Genomic DNA, 16,530 nt, shown 5'->3' with positions numbered 1-16,530 from the left:
GTCACATATTAAATAATAGCAATTAGTGGCATTTCTCTTGTCTTTCAGAGCTTACGAATTACTTTCTTTCCATTAGTTCACTAATTGTTTCAACAATGCTAAGAATTAACTAATCTTTTCAATTATAAAACAATGAATAAACAGAAGCCTGTATTGAAAAGGAACAAACACAGTGAATGTTGAGTCCAGGAATAGTGTCCATGTTATAAGACTCTTTCTGGGATAACGCTCTTCCTCTGTATCTTTCTATAAGTGGGAGAGAGTTAAGGAGAAAGTTTGTGGAAGTGGGGATTCAATAATGTCTTAGAAAGGAAAGAAGGAAAGAAGAAAAGAAGAAAGAAAAGAAGACTTTTCTAAGGAAAAATCTTATAAGAAAAAGATGTGATTTTGAAAGGCAGAAAAAGAAATAAACCTTGGAATCATCATAAGTTATCATAGCCAAATGACTCATCAAATGTTACCCATCCATCGTGACTTAGTCAGGAATCAGTGGAGTCCACATTAAACCCCAGAGCTTCCACCAGTGATAGCTACTCCCAATAAAAGGAGAAGCTGAGGGACACACATCTAGAGATGCAGAAAGAAAGATGGAGGCAGAGGCTAGAAGAGAGTGGAGTCTCCATCTCTATCTTTTCAGGTTTATCAGCTTTTGTCTATGAGTTTTGAAACTCCAAGTTCCAAGTACTGACCAGCCTTCTATGTGTAGTAGTTTCAAAGTCGATTCCATTTTCAAAGCCTTTACCATACTATTTGGAGATCTCTGGTGTGTATGCAACCCAGTGGCCAGTGTGGGCTTGGGCAGTGGATTGTAGGTTACTTCGTGTTTCAAAGTCTATGGCATGTTGTTTAGGATCAGAGACATTTCTTCACAATTCTCAGGCACATCGAGGAGTTCACAAACAACTTTGTTGTTTGCTTTTCACAGTGTCTTTTCCAGTGTTTTCTGGTTACCTGTAGCTCCCTCTTTCAGTCCACTGATAAGAAAGCTGGGGCATTATTTACCCCATGCTGTCCTCAGGACTGTGCTGCATTTAGGGCCAATCTGCAGACGAAAAAGGGAGAAAAAGAGCAATTGGGTATGTCTCTTGGGATCACAGCCCCTCTGAAGAAACAGAAAACGAATTATAAATTGAGAGTAGGTCAATTACTGAATGCCAGGGAAAGCCAGAGCAGCCCTTTCTCATCCTTGCCTATTGGTGGTCATAAACGAGACTAGGGTCCAAATTCCCTAAGATTTTGGGGATCAGAGGACGAAATAGGATAACTTGGAGAATGTGGGCATCGATCCCACCACCTCTCACATGCTAAGCGAGCGCTCTACCACCTGAGCTAATTCCCCATGGCCTGCTGTTCCTTTTTCCCTAATGCCTCCTTAGCCTTTTTTTTTTTCTTTGTTTCTCCAGTTTTTCAATGTACCAGTCTCCACTTTTTGATTTCTGGGCAGCCCCAAATACAGGAAATGTCAAGGCCATTAATACAAATCCAGGACTCTACTAAGGGCACATCTTCTCAAAGAAGACTCGAGGCAAGACCACAGTGGCTATCTATTCCTCTGTGAGCAAAAGGAGGAGGAAGTCGCCATGGGAAAACTCTAGCACTGACACCATTTCCCATTTCAAATTTTCATGGACAGTAGAGAACATGTCCCACTTGAGCGAACTCATTCAGAACAGCCTTGCTAATGTAGCACAGCAATCTCCAGATGATTACTTGCTTTTAAAACAAAACCAAGAGACAATGACACAAATGGGATTATCACTAATTGTTTTAACGTGGGGCCTCCTAGAAGAAGGTGGTATGGTGATTTCTCCTGGATTCTGGAAGGCATAAAGAAAGGGCTCCTTGTTTTGCTTGGTTTCGAATCCAGGACCTCTCCTGTGTTAGACTAGTGTGATGATCACTACACTTCAGAAACTCAAGGTTGGCCTAAGTCTAGAGATAAATGCTCCTTTCCTGGGAAGGAGCGTCATTTAGCAATTACATATCCACACCGCTTGAGAACAGCAATAAATAGAAAATATTACAGACAAGAGCCATGGGAAATAAGAGGCGAGATCATATTAGAGTGAAGGAATAAAACATGGAAACTGAGGGGTGCAGATGAGAACCGAACATAAGATGGAGTGAACACAGGATATGGGAATTCCTGTGTTAAGAAATATACCTGTTCAACTGGAGTGGTGTGTGCGTGTGTGTGTGTAAAATAGACATGCATGTAAATAATAATTTAAAAGCCTAGACACATGGAGATATGTTGAGGAGAACATTGTGGAGGCTTAATAACCTTTGAAAAAAATCCAAACAGGTGGCATACATAATCAAAGTAAATTTTAGGAGAGAGTTTTAATTTTGAATGCCTAAGAACTTGGAAATGGGTAAACAAGAATTATAAAGAAAGGAAAAGAAGTTATAGAGATGCTAAAAGATTGAAGTGTATCCTGTTAGCTCCTAAGATTAGCAGTAGCATGAGACTGCATCTCCAGTGGCCAATACGCAGCCTGGCACAGGATACGTCTTCCATAATCATAGAATGGATAAAGGAATAGATAAATGAGAAAAAAGAAAAGATTCTAGAGAGGTTGTGCAGGAAAGATATACAGCATTTGTCAAAAGACTGGACGTGGAGATTTGGGGGAGAAAAAAAGAGTCAAAGGCACTTAGAAGTCTTAAACCCAGGTGGCAGACACAGAAGTGATTTTTGATGTAATATCTGATGAAAGGAAGAATAAATTCACTCATTTATAAGTATTTGTTTATGAATGAGTGAGTGAGTGAATGAATCAACTGGCATGTAGAAAAACAGATCGTGAGGCTATGAACTCGGTTAAAGGAGAAGCTTACATTTTTAATTTGAAAAAATCTGCTTTCCATATCTGATTTTGCTCCTTACAGACTTGTGACTTGAGAAAAATGTTTCAGTTCCTCTGAGCTTCAGGCTTATCCGTAAAACGAGAAAAATGACATTTAGGATAGCTGCAAAGCTAAATCAAACAACTTACATACAATTAATAAACCCTTAGTACAATTTCAGTCATATGGTGCTGAAAGAGCCCTTGTATGTAGAGTATTGTTTGCCTCTCCGGAAACTGCTATCAAGATCTGATGAGAAAATTTAGTGAAGGTCTTTTGCCACCTGCCGATTTGCTCATTTCATCTGTGATAACAGGCTTCTTGGGGCATAAAAAGGAAGGTAGGAATGGAATATATTCATTGCAGTAAGATAGGACTTTCCAGGCAAAATGACTTTGTGCAAACATTCGAGTAGAGTATTTGTAAGTGGATTCTTTTTTCATTCCTTTTTAATCTTTCTTAGGCTGTATTCTAAGGCCCCAGTTATTGTTATCCTTCTCTCAAAGGCTCAGAGAGATAACAAATGGAAAGACAGAATCTCTAGGAACCACTATGGTGCATTCCCCAGCCTGCAGATGCCTCCTTTCATCCAGGCTTTAAGGGGAAGCAGCAGCACGGTCTGATCTTCAGAGAGAACGCTCTGGACAAGCTAACCTTCGGAAATCCATCTGGGGGTCACTATAGTAACATGTAAATAAGAAATGAAACAGCACTTCATCTCCCTTCCACTCCCTAAGAGAAAATCAAGGAGGCAAAGTTGGAATCCTACAACCCGTAATCAGATATGTCATCATTTTGGTGACTGGTCCACAAAGAGCAAAGTGTTTTCAAGGATACTTTATCCTGAAAGGGCTACTGCTCTGTCTACACTGTCACGATTCTGGATGTGACTACTATCTCTCCATCCTCTGTCTAGCTTCTGAGTTCACAGAATGTTAGAGATTTCTGCTCTATCTAGTGTAAGAATTCTCACAGGTCTCATTAGTCAAATCCTCCAGTCCTCTGCATCCTGGTACTCTCCTGAATAAGCACAAAATAGAGGGACTATTTCAGGGCTTCATGTTAGAGAACAGAAAAAAAGTAGAAATTAAGGATCTGTGCAGAAGAAAACGGTTAAAAGAAAATGTATGCAAAAGAAACCACGCTTCGAAATCTGTTCTAGTTTTCACCCAATGTTCAAATGGTTATTAGCTGTGACTGGGTTATAAGGGGAGTCCTAAACATTTGTGGTCCCTTAAATCTTCATTTGTTATTCCCTAATTATAAAACAGAAAATTCTGATTGGGGAAAATAAAAATTATACATTATAAACAATTTGCCATTCATCAGTAAAATTCAAAACATTGGATAAGGAACAAAGAAAGAGAAATAAATTGGCATATGCAGAGGTTAACATTTTGCAAATAAAATAGAATGGTTTATTGAACTATTAATTTGTATTTGATCTGCTTATTCCCTATCTCTACCTATTACCTGCATTTCAAATTAGAAACCATATTTTACGGCTTAACTCTAGGCAATGAGGATATAGTGAGGTTGAAACAGTGATTTGAGTCTGAAGAATCTCATATTTTAGAGAAGAGATAGAAAATTTAGAAAGAGAAACTTCCTAAGACACCTTCTAAAGCACACAGTGATTATGAGGAAGATGGAATAAGTTGATGTGGTAATACTGAGTATATGGTTTTCACAAGGGAAGTGGTCTCTGTAGCAAAGTGACATTTGATTTGGGGACTGAGTTCCAAGAAGTAGACATCTTACTAACTCTGAGCCAAGATTAGAAGACATATTAGTCAACAGTTGGCAGCTGAAGAAAGGGTCTCTGTAGACAGCTAGAAAACTAGCCCACACAGAGCCTGGTTACCAGATATGCACAGCAGAGCCAAAACATAAGAAATTTCTCAGCTCATTTCAAAGTCACGCACCACCGGCCTAACCAAAAGCTGAGTTTGCTGAAGGACAACCCATTCACAGTGTCTCAAAGCACACCATCCATAGGACTTTTCACGTCTGAAGGAGCTTTAGCTCAGGTTAAAAGAGAGGAAATAATTTCAGTGAAAAGCAAAATGCAAGGACTTTTCTCCAGCTCAGCATGACAGAATCACGACCCTCTTTCTCTTCATGTTTTTTCGGCCTCATCAGGTTCTGATCACTAATGAGAATAAAATACATTCCCAACATTGCCTACTGGGATATTTTCCATATTTTAATCAGATTATAACTGACTCTGAAAAGAGAAGAAATTCTATCTTGGGTCCTATGTGTAGAAATTAAATACCACCTGGTTGTTTCATAATTTTTCAGACATTTCTAAACATTTTGATCTGTGCTGTCATTGCAAGTACTGTGATGTTTGGGTCCCAGCAGGATAGGTAAGTGATCTCCATAAGAAAGAACTAAAGGAAGTTGTGCTCCTCTTCTTTTGGGAGGGTTCTCTAAGAATTCCTCTGCTTTTACGATCTTCTGTTTTTCTAACAGTCTGGGTCTTTACGATCTCCTTCTAGATAATGCTACTCAGAGACCTCCGACTCACAAATTGTCTTGTACATCTTGTCTCTGTAGGTGTGCCTCACCAGATTTCCATGTTTATTCCCAGGCTAAATGACCCCAAAAATCCCAATTCAAAGTAGTGGAGAGGTCTACCTTTTACCATGATTATTCTGTCTACAAAACAGGAGTGGGTGGTCCACCTACTCACTAGACAAAAACTAGAATTTTAGATGAAAATGCCCAGCACACCCCATATAGATGACACTCACTCTCTCCACAGCATTTTTCTGGATTTCCTCCCTGTCTATAGCCCGTTGACAAGAAGTATTGGTCAAACACTGAGCTCTCTGTGCAGTGTTGTGTGTGAAATAAGAAAAGAAACAGAAATGTATATGCTAGTTTTTAAAGAGGGCCAACATTTCCCGGAATTGAGTTCAGGAGAGGAGATGTGAGGATTGGAGGTACATCTCAAGAAGAAATGAAGATGTAAAACTGGAGAATACAGTTGTCTTTTAGATTTGCTCCAAGTGCAAGGCAGGAGTGCTAATATTTGACCTAATTCCCATACTCTAACCCTCTTTTGGTCTGTGGTCATTCTAGACGTGTGCCCTGACCAGGTGTATAGGTCTAACCCTGTACTACAGGGTTGCTTCACTGCCATTGAAGAGGATTCAACTGAGGGAAGAGCATCTCAAACATGAAATAAGCAAAAGCACAGTGAATTCTTCTCTTTCTGTCAGGGAATGTGGAGAAAGCGAGACCTATAGTATGTTGCCATGTGAATCATTTAGCTCTGAAACAATTTCACTATCTTGAATTGCCAGAAGGCAAGTGAAGTTCCCAGCTGGGTTGGGATGCACTTGCAATTTCGGAACTCTCTCGCATGTTATGTACCTCACTATAAATCATGGTTGCAACTGTTACCTGATTTTGGAAATATGGCCATCTAGGAAGAGGAGGAGTGGCAGCCTCTCTGGGCCTCACATCTGTACCATTATCCCCTCCAAGTGTGGCCCAGGTCGCTGGGTAGGGCTTGATTCCGCCTCCATTCTTCCAGAGCAGATAGCATTGGCTTAGTAAGACACTAGGATCCTGGGACAAGGATAAGTTAGTGAGAGGAGGAGGAAGAATTTTAAAAGGATGTTTGGAAACCGGAACTCAGGGCTTTTACTCAGCATTTAATTTTGAAGAAATTAAGGAGTGGTCAGGAAAGATCAACAACAAAAACACTGATGCTCTACGGGTCAGAATCCCTTCTCAGTCTAACTATCTGTCAGAAATTTTGAGATTTTGAGTCAGAAATAATGGAAAAAGTCTTTCTCAATTATGAAAGACAGAATAAGTTTCTTTCCTTCCTTCTTTTTGAGGCCAGTAGACAGCAACTCTGGCACATATGCCTTTCAAATCGTGGGTATGAAACCAAGTTGTTTCTCTCAACCATGGACCTTCTGGTCAGATTCACTGCTTAACCATTTTGGTCTCCTGAACACTCACCTGTGTACTCAGACTCTGCCATATGCTCAGATTATGCTCTTCCACAGCGGGACTTCCTGCTTTCCCCAGAGAACACTCAATTTTTCAAGCTAGTATAGTATTCTTTTCTTACGCAGGTACTATGAGAAACTTTAAAGGAAGGTTATTTTTTTCCTAGAAGAGAACCCTGGTGCATTCTACCTCAACCTGTAAATCCATTCTGTAAGCTTCTAATGTACACTGTGATACAAGCTCTGTGTAAAAGGCCAACATGCCACAGGGAAAAGGCAACCAAAGGAGTAGCTAATACTTACTACTCAGTTCCTATTACCGTGACTCTGCTCTAGGTGCTGAGAATCCACCTAGAGAATCCCTTAGTTCTCATTTTCCATATGAAGAAACAGGTGAAGGATTTATCAGGTACCACTGTTCATCCAACTAAGCCCACCATATGTCCAAAAAGCTCTCATAATCCCCAGTTGCCTTGATAAATAAAAATTAATGACAGTGTTAGAAAACCTTTGGGCACAAGACTTCATCAAGTGAGAAGGATGGAGAGACTAGAAGGTATCTTCAAGGTGACAACTTTCTTCATTCTTTCCCTGAAAGCTGAATGTGCCACCTCCACACTCCAGACCCCCTTTACTACCTAATGATTATCCCACAGTAAACATCATCACTTAGCTTATTATGCATTATTCTTATTTGCTTCTTTTCTGTTTCTCTCACTCCTCTCAACTGGGATGTAGCTCCAGGAGGGAGAGAATTTCTGAATTTTAATCATTCTTGAATTACTGTATCCAGAACATCCCATTAATAAGATACAGATGAAAGAAATATTTGTTGGATGATTAAAAGAATCAATGGTTTTACACTTCTTCCACCCCTTAAGTGTGGTTGGGCAACATTCAGAGACAAAGTTGGAAGAGAAATTTCTCCTGATGTTTCATCTGATGGAGAGGAAGAAAAAATATAGTATAGCTTGTAGTTTCTGGTGTAATGTAAATCTCTTCTCTGCTCATTCTACTCAAAGCACCTGGAATCCAAACAAAGTACAAAACTGATTTCACTATCCTCATCAAATGTATCAGTCTTCGAATCCTCATCCAGCTGCATTTGTTAATTTTATTATGTGTTGTTTTTCTTAATGCACCTGAAATATCCTTTATTTTTATCAAGATAATATTAGTCCAGTCCAAGTGTGACGACAGGAAAAAGACCTACCCTCTCTGAGGTTTGAACTCAGGACCTTCAGATTATGAGACTGATGCGCTGCCTGCTGCGCTAAGAGGGCAACTTGAAGTTTCTTTGTATTTAATGGAAAACATATTCATGCTTTATCAATTCCAAATCTTTAAAGAATACAATCAATGCTACTTGAAAATAACTCCATAGAGACCAGTGCTGCACCCAAAGAACTTCTCGCCCAAGAGCTATGGAGTGTGTCCATGGCTTTTTGGTATTCACTCAATGATGGGACCACGTGGACTGTGGGACTGGGGATAATAGTGCTTGTCTTTTTTGATCTTGTGTTCTAATGATGTGTTTTTTTTCCTGCCATCAGAGATCTCAGTCAATCTGACAGCTTCCATGGTCTTCTTAGTTAAAGAAACATAGGAGGTGCCCAGTTAACACGTATTAGTTCACTGACTGACTGACTGAATAAATGAATGAATGAGCAATTAAATAGTCCTTAAATTTGTCTACAGTCCTCACTTTTGCCTTACTCTATATCTCTACTTGCATCTACAGGACTGGAGACATTTTCCCTACAAAAACCACAGACTGAACTTAATAAAAGTCTTCCCAGACTTTTTTAGCCTGATGTGCCACTAATTATGCTAAGAGATTTGTGGAGATTATATCATAAAGTCCAACTGAATTTTGAAAACAAAACTATGTATCATAATCTGCCCTTTCCAGTGTAATGGAGGCTCAGACTCATTAGGTAATGTTCCTAAGGTCCCAGGGCTGCTAGGTAGCAAAGCCTGAATAGAGAAGGAGATTTTTAGATTCCGAAAGGTGAGCTCTTTCTCTGCTCCAGCTCATCATCTCTCTGCCTGTTCTTCTTCACAGCAGCCCACTCAGCCATACACCAAATATCCAATTTCCAACCTCCTCTGTGCCAGCCTTCTGGACTTCGATTTCCAAGTGCAATTTGACTCATTCTCCTCCTTCAAACACCACATCTATGACTTCCCAAATACTGAACAGTGTTCTTGTGCAACCCTTTTGAATCTATCATCTCCCTTTGATTCATTCAGTACATATTCACTGAAGAACTGCAATTGTGCCAGGCACTTTAAGAAGCTCAGGTGAGTCAGAAGGAATCTGACAGCCTCGGACTTCAAGAGATTGAAGGATTAATATGGACGAGGGACCATCCACTTAGTCCCTGTCAGTCTCCCTAGCATTGACAGCTAAATACCTGTTTCTGAAATACCAGCTTCATTCATGTCACTCTTCTGCACTCTGACCATTCTTGATTTCTTAGTTTTGATATGATCTTGCTTTTCTCTCAGTCTTTGGCACTTCTTTCTACCTGCTCTATAAGGTATATTTTGCTCTATAAGGTCAATTAGATCCATGGTTGGTGATGGTGCTTTGTTCTTCAATGTGTTTTCCCATTTGTTATCTACGAGATTTATCAGCTAATGAGAGAGGAGTGGTAACATCAGCACCTCTAATTGTGGATTTTTCTTTTCAGATTTATCAGCGTTTATAAATGGATTTTGAAGTTCTGTATCCAGAGGCATGCACATATAGGACAGTTGTTTCTTTGGTGAGCTGATGCTTTATAATTATGTAACATCTCACATTATATGTGGAAATTTTCTTTGCTTTAAAATCTACTTTGTCTGATGTTAATATATCCACTTTAGCTTTTTTTGATTAATGCTTGTGTGCTGTATCTTTTAGCATTCTTTACTTTCAATCTTGTATATAACTTTTAATCTCTCATATAACTGTATTTGAAGTGAGTTTCTAACAGCATATTTATTTTTAACACATCCTGAGAATATTTAATGATTATGTGTTTAGATTATTTTCATTTAATATTAAGTGTGCATATATGTTTACTATTTAATGATTTATTAATGGTTTCTCCTTTTGTTTTTCACTTTGTTTCTCTTCCCACCTGCTATTGGCTTCTTTAAACATCCACAGTAGGTGGTCTAGTGATTATACATACTTAAAATTTCACAACTTAGAATCAGTAAATTACCATTCATGTTGAATATAGAAACCTCACTACCATTTAGTCCTTTTAGCAAAGCCTTTACTATACTACTTGCAGATCTCTGGAGTGTGTGCAATCCAGTGCTTGGTATTGACTTGGACAGTGGGCTATCACTTAGTTTAGTTTTCAAAGACTATGGCGTGTTGCATAGGATCAGAGCCACTTATTCACAATTCGCAGGTGTGTCCAGGAGATCACAGACAACTTTATGTGTTTGCATTCTACAGTGTCTGTTCTGACATTCTCCAGTTACCTGAGGCTCTACGTTTCAGTCCATTGACAAGAAGGCAAGGGGTTACTTACCCTGCACTCTTCTGCATTTCTCAGGACTGTACCATTTTAGGGACAAGCTGCAGGAGAAACAGGGAGAAAAAGAGCAATTGGATATGTCCACTGGGATCACAGTTCCTCTGAAGAAGTGGAAAACAAATTATAAATTGAAAGTAGACACTCATAGTGAATGCCAGTAAAGGCTGGAGCAGCCCTGTCTTATCCCTGCCCACTGGTCATAAACGAGAGAAGCATCCAATTTCCTACTGCACTCAAAGTGTCTAATATTTTGTCATTTATTTCAATAGGTGGGAAGATTTGAGGTTGTTACCTAGAGATCTGAGGTGGAAATAGTAAAAGCTGGAGAATGTGGGCACCAATCCCACCACCTCTCACATGCTAAGTGAGCCCTCTAACACCCCACACCTTGCTTATTGTCTTTTGTTTTCTCCCATGTTTCAGTGTACTGCTCTCCACTTCATTATTCAATCTTCTGAACAGCTCAAAGTACAGGAAATGTCAAGGCCGTTGATGGGAAATCAGGACTCTACTAAAGGCACGTCTTGTCAAAGATGACCCAGGGAAGAGCACGGTGGCTACCTATTCCTCTGAAAGGGAAAGGAGGTGAAAGCCCATGGGAAAACTGTAGTGCCACCACCATCTCCCATTCCAAATTTTCCAGGACAGAAGAGAACACGTCTAAGTTGGGAGGACCGATCCAGAACAGCCTTGCTAATGTAACACAGCAATCTCTTAATTATTATCTGCTTTTGAAAAAGAAACCAAAAAACACCACCACACATGGGATTATCTCTAGTTCTTTTTACATGAGGGCTTCTAGAAGAAGGAGGTGTGATGATTTCTTCTGAATCCTCGAAGGCATAAGAAAGCACTCCCTGTTTCCGCTCGGTTTTGAACCAAGGACCTCTCGCGTGTCAGGTGAGCATGATGACCACTACACTACGGAAACACACTCTGTGATGCTTTCCTGTGAGAGCATGTCAGTGAGAGACTTTATATACACACCGTATCAGAGAACAGCAAACAATACAAAGTATTATAGGCATGAACCATAGGAAATAAGAGGTGAAACCGTTTCAAAGTGAAGGAATAAAAAACGGACATTGAGGGGTGCAGAGGAGAAGCGAACATAGGATGGAGTGAACATAGGACACAGGAATTCCTGAGTTAAGAAATATACCTGTTCAATTGGAGTGGTGTGTGTGTGTATGTGTGTGTGTGTGTTTGTGTGTGTAAAATAGACTGGAGGGAAATAGTAATTGAAAAGCTTGGACACATGGAGACTATTGTGGAGGCTTAAGAACCTTTCAAAAAATTCCAGGGAAATGGCTTACATGATCAAAGTAAAATTTTAGGAAAGGGTTTTAATTTTGAATGCCAAGAGCTTGGAAATGAGTAAACTAGAATTGGAGAGAAAGGAAAAGAAGTTATAACAATGCCAAAGGACTGAGGTGCATCCTCTTAGCTCCTGAGATCAGCAGAAGCATGAGTCTTTCTGCATCTCCAGTATCCAGTACACTGCCTGGCACAGGATACATCTTCCATAAACATCACAGAATGGATAAAGGAATAGATAAATCAGAAGAAAGAGAAAGATTTAAGAGAGCTTGTGCAGGAAAGATATACAGCATTTGTCGAGAGACTGGGTATAGAGATTTGAGGGAGAAAAAGGAGTCAAAGGCACTTAGAAGTCTTAAACCTCAGTGGCAGACACAGAAGAGATTTTTTAATCAATCTCTGATGAAGGGAAGAATAAATCCACTCATTTATAAGTATTTGTTATACGATTGAATGAGTGAATGAAGGAATAAACTGGCATGGAGAAAAAGTGAGACTATGAACTTGGTTAAAGGACAAGCTCATATTTTTAATTTAGAAAAAATTCACTTTTGTGTATCTGGTTTTGCTCCTTACAGCCTATGACCTGAGAAAAATGTTTCAGTTCCTCTGAGCTTCAGTTCCATCAGTAAAATGGCAAAAATGATGTTTAGGTTAGCTGCAAGTCTAAATCAAACAACTTGCTTAAAATAAATAAGTTCTTAGTATAATTTGGAGCACTTGGTGCTCAAAGAGTCTTTGTATATGGAGTATTGTTTGCCTATCAGGAAACTGCTCTCAAGAAGAGGTTAGAAAATTTGGTGACGGTATTTTGCCACCTGCTGACTTGATCATTTAGTTTGTAGTGACAGCCTTCTTGAAACACAAAAAGAAAAGTGGAGGAGGGGCTGGCCTGGTGACTTAGTGGTAAAGTTCACATACTCGGCTTCGCTGGCCCCAGGTTCACAGGCCCAGATCCCAGGCAGACCTGTGTACCACCCATCAAGCCATGCTGTAGTAGCATTCCACATACAAAATGGAGGAAGACTGCCACAGATGTTAGCTCAGTGACAATCTTCCTCAAGCAAAAATAGGAAGATTGGTAAATGATGTTAGTTCAGGGTCAATCTTCTTCACAAAAAAGATAAAGAAAGAAAAGTGGAGGAATAGAACATGTTCATTGCAAATAAGATATGATTTTCCAGGCAAAATGGCTTTGCCCAAGGGTCCAAGGAGAGTGTTTGTGTCTGGATTGGTTTTTTTCATTCCTTTTTATCATTCTTAGCCTGTATTCCAAAGCCCCAGTCATTGTTATCCTTCTCTCACAGGCTCAGAGACATAGCAAACGGAAAGAGAGAATCTCCCAGGAGCCACTATGGTGCTTTCTCCAGGCTGCAAATGCCTCCTTTCATCCAGACTTTAAGGGGAAGCAGCAGCACAGTCTGACCTTCAGAGAGCAAGCTCTGGATCAGTTAACTTTCAGAAATTCATTTCTGGGGGGTCATTTTTGTAACATGTAAATAAGAAATGAAAGGGCACCTCATCTCCCTTCCACTCCCTAAGGGAAAATCAAGGAGGCAAAGTTGGAATCCCACAACCCATAATCGGATATGTCACCATTTCGTCAGTGGTCCCACAAAGAATGGAGTGTTTTCTAGGATACTTTATCCTGAACGGGTTGCCGCACTGTCTACAGTGTCACCATTCTGGACGCGATTGCTATCTCCTCTTCCTTCCTCCAGCTTCCAAGCTCACAGAATGTTAAAGATTTCTGCTGTGCCCAGTGTAAGCACCCTCACAAGCTTGACTAGTCAAATCCTCCAGCCCTCTGCATCCTGCCACTCTCCTGAAGAAGCAGAAGAGAACGGATCATTTTAGGGCCTCATTGTTGGAGAACAGAAAGAAAGTGGAAATTAAGGATTCCTGCAGCAGAAAACGGTTAAAAGAAAATGCATGCAAAAGGAACCGGCTTTGAATTCTTTGTTGTTTTTTTTTTTTAAAGATAGGCACCTGAGCTAACAACGGTTGCCAATCTTCTTCTTTTTTTTTTTTCTGCTTTATCTCCCCAAACCCCCTGTACATAGTTGTATGTCTTAGTTGCAGGTCCTTCTAGTTGTGGGATGTGGGACTCCACCTCAACGTGGCCTGACAAGCGGTGCCATGTCTGCGCTCAGGATCCGAACCCTGGGTTGCTGCAGCAGAGCGTGCAAACTTAACCACCTGGCCACGGAGCCGGCCCAGAACCAGCTCTGAATTCCGTTCTAGTTTTCCTTCCACGTTCAAATGTTTATTAGCTGTGACTGGGTTATAAGGTAGTCCTAATCATTGTGCTCATTATACCTTTTTTTGTGATCTCCTAATTAGAAAATAGAAAATTCTTTTTGGGGAAAAAAAAGTATACATTATAAACAAACTGCCGTTGATCTGTAGAATTCCAAACATTGGATAAGGAACAAAGAAAGATAAAAATGAATTGGCAGATGGAGACATTAATTATTTAAAAGTGTGACAGGAAGTTTTATCAAGTTATTAATTTGCATTTGATTTCCATATTCCAAATCTTTACCTATTACCTGCATTTCAAGTTAGAAGCCATATTTTACGGCTTAACTCAAGGCACTGAGTGTACAGTGAAGTCAAAACTGTAATTTGAGCCTGAAGAAGGTTATATTCTAGAGGAGAGATAGAAATTCAGAAAGAAACCTTCATATGATACTTTCTAAAGCACTTAGTGATTATGAGGAAGACAGAGTAAGCTGATGCGGTAGATACTGAGTGTATGGCTTTAGCTATGGAGGTGGTCTCTGCAGCAAAGTGACATTCGATTGGGAGACTGAGTGCCAAGGAATAGACTCCTTACTAACTCTGAGTGAAGATTAGAAGATATATTATTCAGGAGCTGGCAGCTGAAGAAAGGGCCTCTGTAGACGGCTGGAAAACTAGCCCACAGAGACCCAGTTACCACATACCCACAGCAGAGCCAAAATGGAAGAAATTTCTCATGTCATTTCAAGACCATGCACCACCAGCCTAAACAAATGTTGGGTTTGCTGAAGGACCACCCATTCACAGAGTCTCCAAGGGCATCATCTGTAGGACTCTTTGCATCTAAAGGAGGTTTAGTTCTAGTTGAATGAGAGGAAAGTGCTTCAATGAAGAGTACAATGCAAGGACTGTTCCACACTCAGCATGGCAGAATCATGACCCTATTTCTCCTCTGTTCTATGAGGTTTTTGGACCTCATCAGGTTCTGATCACAAATGGGGTTGAACTATATTTACAACACTACCTGCTGGGATGTTTTTCAAAATTTAAGCAGATGTTAGCTGCCCCTGAAAAAAGGAGAAATTCTATCTTGGGTTGTGTGTGTGAAAATTAAACACCATCTAGTTGATTCATAATTTTGCAGACATTTCTGGAGGTTTTGATCTGCACTGTGATTACAGGTACTGTGATCATTGGTCCCAGCAGGTGGGTAAGGATTCTCCCTAAGGAAGAACTACACAAAGATATTACTTTTATTCTTCTTTCATGAGCTTTCCTCTAAGAATTTCCCTGGTTTCATATTCTTCTTTTTTTCTGACAATCTGGTTCTTTATGGTCTCGTTTCAGATCCATGCTATTCAGAGGCCTCAGACCCACAAATTGTCTTGTACATATTGTCTCTCAAGGTGTCCCTCTTCAGCCTTTCTTGTATATTCTCAGGCTAAATGACCCCAGTAATCTCACTTACAAGGTAGTGGAGAGGCTTTTTTTTCTCCATGGTGTCGGCCCAGAAAACTGGGGTGAGAGGTCTACCCACCCAGTAGCCAAAAACTGTGAATCTTGAGATGAAAATTCCCAGCACAGTTTAGTAGCAACAACAATTTCTCCTTTACAGCATTTTTCAGGTTTTTCTTCCTTTTCTACAGCCCATCGACACGGAGTATTGGTCAAAGACTGAACCTGAGCTGACTTGTGTGTGAAATAAGAAAAACACCAGAAATGTATAAATTGCCATTTTTTAATGACACCCAACATTTCCTGGAGTTGAGTTCAGGAGAGAAACTCTGAGTATTTCAGGTGCCTCTTGAGAATAAATAAAGGAGAAAAACTGGAGAAAACAGGTGTCTTTTCCATTAGCTCTGAGTGCAAAGAAGGCATCCTAACATTTGACCTAATTCCCATACCCTAAGCCTCTCTTTGCCCTGTGCATTCCAGACATGTGCTCTAACTAATTGTAAGGGTCTAACCCTATACCACAGGGTTACTTCACTGCCATTGGAGAGGATCTAACTGAGGGAAGAGCATCTCAAACATGGCCTCAGCAAAAGCACAGTGAAAAACTACTGCTTCTGTCAGGGAGTGTGGAGAAAGCAAGACCTATTATATGCCACCATGGGAAGTATCTAGCTCTGAAACAATTTCACTATCTTGAATTGCCAGAAGGCAAGTGAAGGTCCCAGCTGGTGTGCACACAGTTTAAATTTTGGGACTCTCCCCAGGTCGTGTATCTCGCCATAAAAATGAGGTTGCAATTGTTACTTGTTTTTGGAAATATGGCCACTAGGAGGAGCAGGAGTGACAGCATCTCTGGGCCTCACATCTTTACCATTATCCCCTCCCAGTGTGGCCCAGGTCATCCAGTAGGGCTTGACTCCTCCTCCAATCTCCCAGAGAAAGATAGCATTGGTAACGAAAGATGCCAGGATCTGCAGAGAAGGAAAAGGTATGGAGAGAGGAGGAAGAATTTTTAAGAGTCCACTGGAAACTGGAAACCAGGACCTTTACTTGGCATTTAATTTTAAAGTAATTAAGGAATGGTAGGGAAGATCAACAATAAAAACACTGAAGCTCTAGGGATCAAAATCCCTTCTCTTTCTATTTAT

At 40.2% G+C, this 16,530-nt stretch overlaps 3 non-coding genes across 3 annotated transcripts; all 3 read right to left on the bottom strand.

Annotated features, from left to right (window-relative positions):
• Positions 1 to 1,266: 1,266 nt before the first annotated feature.
• TRNAA-AGC (transfer RNA alanine (anticodon AGC)) lies at positions 1,267 to 1,339 on the bottom strand. Its single transcript has one exon. It is a non-coding gene; the product is annotated as a tRNA-Ala (tRNA).
• A 6,695-nt stretch (positions 1,340 to 8,034) lies between these two features.
• TRNAM-CAU (transfer RNA methionine (anticodon CAU)) lies at positions 8,035 to 8,107 on the bottom strand. Its single transcript has one exon. It is a non-coding gene; the product is annotated as a tRNA-Met (tRNA).
• Positions 8,108 to 11,221: 3,114 nt separating this feature from the next.
• Positions 11,222 to 11,294, bottom strand: TRNAV-GAC (transfer RNA valine (anticodon GAC)). The gene has a single exon. It is a non-coding gene; the product is annotated as a tRNA-Val (tRNA).
• Positions 11,295 to 16,530: the final 5,236 nt, after the last annotated feature.

This window comes from Equus caballus, chromosome 20 (assembly GCF_041296265.1).
Source record: "Equus caballus isolate H_3958 breed thoroughbred chromosome 20, TB-T2T, whole genome shotgun sequence".
Taxonomy (NCBI): Eukaryota; Metazoa; Chordata; class Mammalia; order Perissodactyla; family Equidae; genus Equus; species Equus caballus.
Note: the sequence above shows the minus strand (reverse complement) of the source record. Positions and strands in the feature narration are given on the sequence as shown.